We start from the raw sequence: 7,551 nt of genomic DNA, 5'->3' as shown, positions 1-7,551 counted from the left end.
AGCAAGGCTTTTGATATGGTCTCCCACAGTCTCGCAGGCAAGCTAAGGAAGTGCAGGATGGATTAATGGACTGTAAGTTTGTGTGAAGGAGGACCTTTGGGGTGCTCGCCACATGGCAGGGTCTGCAGTAGGCTGGGACAAAGCCAGCAGAGCAGGATGCCAAGCAAAACCCCTGAATGTCAATTTTAAGGGGGCGGGGGGAAGGTGGGGAGAGGTGTGTGGCAGAGCACCTTTACGGCTACTTGCCACTTGAGGGTATTCACACGCTCTGAAGGGAGCCTGCTTTGGAGGAGCAGCAGTAGAAACCTCCCCCAGGAACTATTTCAAGGGGGAAGATATGTGGCAGGACACTGTTGGTGCCTGCCACTTTAAGACCAGAGCCAAGCAGCCAGCAGGTGCTTGATTGCAGCAGCCATTTTAGATCTCCGGCCACCTAAATAAATAAGGTAGTTCGCTGCTGGTAGGGTAGGGCAGGTAAGGGTAGGAGCTGTAAGGGATGGTTTGGAGGGTCCTGGTCTTGGGCATGACCTAAAACTGCACTCTGCCAGGAGTGGGTGGCCTGATGAGGTTTGCAGTGGCACAGAAGCCCCCAGGAAATGCTAGGCCAGTTACCACCTCAGTGAAAGGCAGGTAGGGGCACCTTAACCCCAGCCCTCACCTTTGGGTAGGTCACTTATCAGAGGTAGTTGGGGCCAGGCATGGCAATGGGCATGTGAGCCCTGTGGTGTATAAGACCCCGTGAAGTGAGAGCAGGGGCTAGGCATAGCTGCAGCCACCTGAGCCCACCAGGGAGGGAAGCCCTGTGGCCCTAGTGAGGGGGCAGAGATGTGGAGTCCCAGTGAGGTGAGGGAAGCCAAAGGGTTGGGAGCCCAGTATGTTGAAATGTATAGAGTTGCCCCAGAAGGGGCCAGGGCAAGCTTAGACCTGGTTGGGTAATTGGCTGGCCAGTACCCCAGTGAGGGTTGCAGGAGAGGCCCAAAAGACAGTACATCTGCCACCCAAGGTATGAGCTAGCTAAGGTCTATGGCCGAAGGGGCCCACTCCAAGAGGGAGCAAGGAAGTATAAGTTGTTGGCACGTGAAAGAGACCCTGTGAGAGAGGGTGGAGTGAGAGGCCACTGGTACTAATGTGAGTGTGTCTGAGGCCTGACAATGAGGCCTAAGCTTGGTCTGGCTGTAGGCTGGGCGCATTGTCACCTGGATGTCATCTGCGAGGCTTGGGCTATGGTGTAGCGGAGGAAGAGAGCTGCAGCTAGTGCCCCTTGGCATCAGGGCAAGAATGAGAAGCCCCCTGCCTTAATTAACAACGAGGCATGGCAAATGAGACAGGTGGATGGTGTGCCCAAAAGCAGGTGGGGAAACTAGCACTGTGGCTAGTTGGGGAACCCCACTTTGCCACAGTTGGATAGAAAATTGACTGGAGCATCAGGCTCAGAGGGTAGTAATCAATAGCTCAATGTCTTGTTGGCAGCCTGTATCAAGTGGAGTGCCACAGGGGTCTGTTCTGGGGCCAGTTTTGTTCAATGTCTTTAAGCCTGTGCAAAGCAGATAGTATTTGCTTCGGATTTGGATTCAGCCAGTTTGGGGGGCAGTGATTTAAATCACTATCCCGAACTGATTTGACCAAATCCGACTCAGAGATTTGGCCGGTGCTGAATCTCCAAAAATCACACAGTCTCATCCCCCGCCTGCTCTCCCAGCCCAGCAATGACTGCCCCAGCTGCCTCAGCTCCCAGCACTTTTTGGGGGGAGAAAAGCCCACATTCACTGGATGCTGTCTGGCAGGAGGTGATCCCTGCTGCCCTCCACTGCCCCATGCTGCATGGGGGGGCTCTGCCTGAGCCCCCCACCCCATTGTCCCAGCCCCCCCGCCTCAGCTCCAGCCCTTTAAGAAAAAACAAAACAAAACAAAACAAAAACAGAAACCACCCAACAAGAGACAAGCCAACAAAAACAAACAAAAACAGAAAAATCCAGCCTCACTGGTTCCTGCCCAGCAGGGGGTGATCCCTGCTGCCCTACGCTGTCCCACACCATGTGGGGGGCTCTTCCACAAGCCCCGTGAAGCCCAGAGGTCGCTGCAGGAGCTGGTGAGCTGGGGGGAAGGGGAGAAAGGAGGGAGAAGGGTTGTTGTTTTTTTTCTTAAAAGGGCTGGAGCTGGGGTGGGCAGGGCGGCTTGTAACAGAGCCCCCCCATGAAGCAGCGTGGGACAATGGTGGGCATCGCCCCCCTACCCAGCAGCATCTGGTGAGTGGGGGCTTTTTAGAAAAAAAAGCTGGAAGCTGGGGTGGGGTGTGGGAGCAGGCAGGGGATGGGGCCTGGCAGGGGTCCCCCCCCATTGGTTTCTTCCTCCTCCAGCCCCACCGCTCTGCCCCCTACTTACCAGCACAGAGTCCAGGTCTAGCTCCCTGCTGCAGCGATCAGGAACTGCCCAAATCATCAAAAAAACCCCCCAAACAAACGAACAAAAAAACCCAAAAAACCCCTCACACCTCTCCAAATCTTTTCTGAATAGATTCAGAGAGCTTCAAATTGATTTGGACCTTTCTATTGGTCCCTGATTCAATTCAGGTTTGGAGATTCGGCCACTGAGTCAGGCCGAATCTCCTCCAAGTTGAATTCAAGGACCTGGAAGATGGCATAGAGTACACCCTCAGCAAGTTTGTAGATGACGCCAAGCTGGGGTAGTAGTAGACATACTGGAGGGTAGGACTAGGATTCAGAATGATCTAGATAAATTGGAGGATTGAGCCAAAATTAAATCTCATGAGGTTCAACAAGGACAAGTGCAAAGTCCTGCACTTAAGATGGAATGACCCCATGTACAGTACAGGCTGGGGGCTGACTGGCTGAGCAGCAGCTCTGCAGAAGAGGACCTGGGGGTTACAGTGGACAATAAACCAAATTTAAGTCAACAGTATGCCCTCATTGCTAAGAAGGCTAATGGTATATAGGACTGCATTGGTAGGAGTGTAGCCAGCAAGTCAAGAGAAGTGATTTCTTCCCCTCTATTCAGCACTGGTGAGGCCACATCTGGAGTACTGTGTTCAGTTTTGGGCACCCCCCTACAGAAAGGATGTGGACAAGTTGGAGAGAGTCCAGTGGAGGGCAAAAGTGTGTGGGGGATGGGGCACATGACTTCTGAGGAAACTGGGCTTATTTAGTATGGAAGAGAGAAGACTGAGAGGGAATTTAATAGCAGCCTTAAATTACTTGAAGGGTGGTTCAAAATAGGATGGAGCTAAACTTTTCAGTGGTGGCAGATGACAGAACAAGGAGCAATGGTCTCAAGTAGCAGCAAGGGAAGTTTAGGTTAGATATTAGGAAGAATCCTCTCTAGGAGGGTAGTAAAACACTGGAACAGGTTACCCAGAGAGGTGGTAGACTCTCCATTCTTCAAGGTTTAAGACCTGACTAGATAAAGCCTTGGCTGGGATGGTCTAGTTGGTGATGATCCTGCTTTGAGCCGATGGTTGGACTAGATAACCTCCAGGGGTCCCTTCCAGCCCTAATTTTCTAGGATTCTAAGAAGCAAAACATTAGCGTAGTAACTTGTTCAGGAAAGTGGGATCATTCTTTGCACTCTTGTTCTAAAAATGGAATTCAGGAACGTATGCGCTATTAATAGGTGTGTCAGTACATGTTTAGGCCTCTCCTCTGAGGAATGCTGCAAGCACCAGGAACTCCTTTGCAACACTTTCAGTCCACTGCTGACTCAGAAGAAACCTGCTACGGGCTGTCACGAACACCGTTTCCTCCAACAGTATAACCAAGTTCTGAATGTTAAAACTGAGGATGGATTTATCCTGGTGCAGCCCAAAATGGCTTCAGGATAGATAACTTTTGAGTTGTCTAAACTTCTAGTTCCGTTACTAGAAGAGGCTTATCTTATTAAATTTTGCCAACCAGGATAGGAAGTTAGCAGGGCTGGGATTTGTCCAGTCAGTACAGAATGCTCAAGACCTTGTTTTCTTTTCTTGCTCTGTGCAATAGTTGTAACGTTTTGTTAAATAGGAAATGATTTCTCTTCACTTATTATAGGTCTCTTCTCATTGTTCCTGAATGCACCGTGAAGATGCAGATCCTGCAAAAAACTACAGGTGTTTAATTTTTCATACATGAGAATACCCACTGAAGTCAATGGAATTGTCTACATGCCTCAGTTTGTAGTGTAGTGTAGAAGACATCTGAAAGAAGTATTAAGATGTGCCACTAAGGTACTTGCATTTAAATGCCACCAGGATCTGAACTGCTTTAGCTAAATCAGCCTACTATAAAATAATTCTGATTCTGTTCAAAGTGTATTTCATGGTGCTTCCTTATAGATTGCAGGTTGACAGTTTAGCATGTTATTTTTTATTTAGTAATTAATCTGTTGCTCCAGTTAACAATTCTGTAGCAGAACTGGGAGAAGGCATTCATATGCAGTGGGTACATGATTAATGCTATTGATCAAAGATCTGTTTTGAATGACTACAAATTATATACTGGAAGTATCTGTTGAACGTTCTGAAGAAGCTAGTAATCAGGACATGACAGTTATAAACCACAATCAAGTATTGACCTACTTCTGTAGACAAACCACATGGCTCAATTTATTTATTGTTGGTTGAACTCCAAGACAAACTGCTCCCTCTCACTAAGTGTATGAAGCCAAAATATTGGAGATCAGGGAAATTAAATAGATACTGCTCCTGCAAATGGCTGTAAGACAGATGCTAAAGGTTTTGAACATTCAGAAGGAACCAAGTGGATGGTTTTATATTTGCCCCCCTCACTCGACTGAGAAACAGAGCCCTGGGCAGATATGGAGGTTTGACCACACATTGCAATTTGCAAAGTCAGGGTGAAGGCTTTATCCTTGGGCCAAGATTTCAGAGGGAAATAACTGAAATTAAAGGTCCTAAATCTGTCTTTTGGGAACCGGGTGTTTGGCCCTTGGGTGCAGCACGGTTCTGCCCCAGAAGTTTTCCTGACCGCCCTTCTGGAACCAAAGACAGGCATTTAGAGGCCTGCCATTCAAATGCCCAGGTGGATTTTGGCAGCTAGAACTCAGATTTAAAAAATATATATATATTAAAGGTGTTTTTACAGTTCTTAAAATCCTGGCAAGCATTACACAGCATGGATGCTGGTCTCCAAGCCTCCCTTTCAATAATTCTGATAAAAAACAGTGATTCAACTTGAGGGGAAGGTAGGATTTATGATACCCACTGCTCTTTGCCACTTTTTTTTTTAAAAACATGACAGGTAAAAGAAGTGGACCCGAATAGGTCTGTGCAACTCCCCACAACTACACTTCCAAAAACTGATGCAGTCTTTAGTTCCTTTGATAGCAGCTACATGGTAAAACTTGCCCTCCCAAGCACCAAGACCCTCCAGGACATTGTACTGCTCTGAGCAGGCTGCTCTCTTAACCAAAAGAAGAGAGTGCAGCTTCAGCTGCACCAGCTAGTTTAGAGCCAAGATAGGAGGCACCATCACTCAGTGATTAAGGTGGGATGATTAGCCCTGCTATCTGAAGGTTGTTACACTGCTCTTTGTTTCAGAGGCAGGTGACCTGGAGCCTTTGTAAGTCCTTGCTACTACTATATAAAAGTTTTTAATCAAGAGGGAATGGGAGAAATTCTACTAATTCTAGAAACTTTTGGTATAGGGGACACTTTATTTAATAGTCAGGCTATACTTTTATGTTATATAATTATTTCAGTAACACTGGACTGGGATTAGTTGCATCCAAGTTTAATTCCAACACTTTAGTAATAAGTAATTGTTTACTAAGCGAGAGAATCTTTTATCTTGCTTTAACTGTTATTTAGTACATACCTACCTACCTTGCTTTAAAAAACCTGTAGCCTAATTAGCCAAGAATGATGGGACCAACCAACAATTCACCTAAGTACATGGACATGGTGCTGCTACCACCAGATGACATTAATAGTCTCTAGATATATTTGTAATAATGCCATGAAGTAGGGGGCTTTCTGATCACTTTACAAGAAGTGGATGTATAGCTGGTATGTTCATGGAGTTGATTCAGTTTAAAATTAGAAGAATAATCAAAAGCATATAGAAAACAATGGTTTGGGATTTCAAAAGGAAAGGTTTTCAAACAAAGGAACTAGTTAGGAAAGTCACCTGGACTGAGAATCTCAGGGACTTGGATGTGGCAGAGACTTGCAATTTTTTCAAATCAAGGAACTAAAATTATGAGGACTCTACCCCAAGTGGTGAGGGAAAGGTTTTAGGAAAGGGCTCTACCGAACTGAATAAACACCTACCTCAAGAAGGATATTAGGAATAGGAAAAGAACTGATCAGCAAAGAGAACTTAGAGGCCAAGAAGGGTAGGCACAGAGTGAGAATTACTAAAAATCAAGTGGAGTTAAACCTTGCAAATGCTATTAAAACAAACACCAAAAAGTTGTGCAGCTGTAGACAAGATGAGCTCAAGGAAAGAAGAAATGGGTTACCCCTCTCCAGTGAGGAAAATGTAATGATTATCAAGGTATGCCCCAAGATGCAAATGAATCATCATCAAATGGCTTCAGTTTTGAAAAAGGGCAGAGATGTTGAAGATGGAGACCAAAACAAGATGGATCATCAGAATTCTTATGTGGAAAATATAATAACATTAAAATGCAGGTCTAGTAGCAAGTACTTCTAATAAGTCCATCAACAAGGGTGATGCCATATGGATATGGAATATCAAGCATAATGCCTATATTTAAACATGGATAAGAGTGTACTGGGCAACACTAGACTTCTAAGTTTGACATTCACAGTATCCAAGCTTTTAGAAAATAAATTGAAAAAGACAACAATTAAAGGCATGGAGAAAAAAGGAAGATATATTAAAGTGTAACATGGATTTACCAAAGGTAGATTGTGCCAGATTAACTCAATAGCTTTCCTTCATACAATAGCCATGTTGGACACCCTTGACAATGTGTCTAAAACTGAGAGGCTAAATTTAACCAGCTGTATTTGTTGTCTTGAGTATCTGTTTGTTTTTTGGAGTTGCCTTTTCAGGCCATTCCCAGAATCCTTCAAACCTTGTCATAATTGGATTTACCAAGATCATAATTGTATTCACCTCCCCACACCAAGTTCCAATAACTATTGTTGGATCACATGTACAGATAGCAAAAATGTGAAGCTACAGACACTGGAATCTATAATACCTCTGTGCAATGTTAGGAAACTGAACTAACTGCTTTTCACTTGGGTAGTCTTACTTGGGGAAGCCAAAAAGGATTCTGAGGCTGTGCTAAAATGGGGCTACCTGACTATCTGTCTGACCTGCCATGCCTTGTTGTTAATGAGTTAGAATATTAAGGCAGGAGGCTGCCCATTCTTGCCCCGATGCCAGGGGGCACTATCTATGGTTCTGTTCCTCCCCTACACCGCAGCCCAAGCCTCACAGATGGCATCCAGATGACAGTGCTCCCAGCCTACAGCAGAGGAGAGCCACGCACATGATCAGAGGTCAGGAAAACAGATCTTACGATGACAGGCTGAGAGCCATGGGACTCTTTAGCCTGGAAAAGCGT

This window comes from Crocodylus porosus, unplaced genomic scaffold (genome assembly GCF_001723895.1).
Source record: "Crocodylus porosus isolate Cpor-Errol unplaced genomic scaffold, CroPor_comp1, whole genome shotgun sequence".
In the NCBI taxonomy this organism is placed as follows: Eukaryota; Metazoa; Chordata; order Crocodylia; family Crocodylidae; genus Crocodylus; species Crocodylus porosus.
The sequence above is the reverse complement of the archived record's forward strand: the minus strand, read 5'-3'. Positions refer to the sequence as shown.